This window comes from Caenorhabditis briggsae (genome assembly GCF_000004555.2).
Source record: "Caenorhabditis briggsae complete genome, chrI, whole genome shotgun sequence".
Lineage (NCBI taxonomy): Eukaryota > Metazoa > Nematoda > Chromadorea > Rhabditida > Rhabditidae > Caenorhabditis > Caenorhabditis briggsae.
The window spans coordinates 7,643,743-7,645,789 of record NC_013489.2 but is presented as its reverse complement, the minus strand read 5'-3'; positions in this window follow the sequence as shown (position 1 = coordinate 7,645,789).

The window sequence follows — 2,047 nt, the reverse complement described above, 5'->3', positions numbered from 1 at the left end:
CTTTTCGTTTCCACAAATGTCATTTTCCGTCGGGAAAGAATAAGGCTAATAAAAAAGAAACCATTTGATGAGATGCCGATGCTTTTGATTCGAGAAAAGAGTAACACTCACACACACATATCGCCCGATTCCTTATTTTTCCGACGACTACATCGTTTTATCTTATTCCATTTCAAATCTAATGTAAGCTTTGCCATTCTCATCCTCTTTCTCTTTTTTCTCTCATTTTCCATGTCATTACCTCGTCGCCGCGGCGCAGGTTTAACTTTTTTGAAATTTTGGGAGCAGATAGAATGGCTTATGAGGATTCCAAATCTGTTAAAAAAATCAGCAAAATGCTCGCGTGAGCTGAGTTATGACCTAGAAAAGTTTCCTTATGATTAAGCAATTTCTCGTGAAATTTTTTTCACGGAATAGTATAAAATGTACGCAATTAAACATGTTTTTCGGGAGTTTCTCGTTATGAATAGGTATTTTCCAGAATAAAAACAGACATTTAATTTTTGAAGAAATTCACAAATATGCTCATGGGTTCATCGAAGATTTTTCAAAATTTCTTTTCAATTTTTTTGTTTTTTTAATTGAAAAAACAGTTGAGGACTCTAAACACATCGGTGGCATTCGATGACAAACTGCTGGAAACATATGTTCTTGGGACTACGCGCATTTGACCATTGACAATGTTTTGCACCCAGATAATTGGCACTTTCCATAAACTTTTCGGTCGAAGCAATATGGATTGGTGAAAATTGAATAAAAAAAATTTTGAAAAATCTTCGATGAGCATATTTGTGAATTTCTTCAAAAATTGAATGTCTGTTTTTATTCTGGAAAATGCCTATTCATAACGAGAAACTCCCGAAAAGCATGTTTAAATTGCGTAAATTTTATTCCAGAGCCAGTTCTGGCAGCTTAAAATAAAACAAAAAATTTTGCAAAATTTTTGGGATCGGGAGAATCGAACCTACAACCTTCCACCTCTGAACTTGCCATTTTACCACTTTACTACTGATTGAAATCCATTGTTTTAAAAGAAATACACTATTCCGTGAAAACAATTTCACGAGAAATTGCTTAATCATAGGGAAACTTTTCTAGGTCATAACTCAGCTCACGTGAGCATTTTGCTGATTTTTAAACAGATTTGGAATCCTCATAAGCTCTTCTATCTGCTCTCAAAATTTCAAAAAAGTTAAATCCGCCCCCTCAAGTATAACTCCCTTGTAAGTTAAGATTAACCAATTTTTTCAAGTTTTTCGGATGTTTCTATGAAAATTTCGTACTTTGCGCTTGTTTCCACAAAAATGCATAACTTTGAAAAATTCAAGTTTTAGCCGGTTTTTTTGCATGAACAACACTTTTTTATTGTAACTGTGTAATTTGAAGTTATTCAGCTAGTTCCAGATTTTTTTCAGGCTTAGTAAAAAACAAATAAACAAAAAATGACATAAACTAAATTTTCAAAACAATTATGAAAAATGCTCAAAGTTCGATATTTTAATGGAAACTGTCACAAAACTTGAAAAAATCGGTGAGTCTCAACTCAGGCATACTTTTCCGACACTCCACCGATTCCGAGGAAGAGGTTGTCTCCGAGGAACCGATTCCGAGGAAATCGGGGCGGAGTTTCAACTTTTGCGGTGCCGCAGACGAACCGTGCGGCAGTTGCAAGTCCACTTACTTGCTTCTCAATTCTGGAGCTTGCTTGCAAGAGGAATCTTTAGAAGTCTGAATCAGAACGATGACTGCAATTTGATTCTAAAGAATCTTTTCTCACATAAAAATGGATCAAAATATTCTATAGAGGCTCCGATACTCCATATATGGTGTTCTCAGAATCAGCAAGTCGCAGGTGACCAGTTGACCTCAAACCACGTGTCAGTTGCAACATCGTTAATGGGGCTCGTAAGTATGGAGAATGTCATTAGTGGGCATCTTGAGATGATTGACAGTTAATCGTATTCAATAAGGATGCGTTAAGACGACGATCATTAGAATGTCCGAAAATGTTTTGTCTTCTCTGATTCTGATGACGCTGTATTAGAAA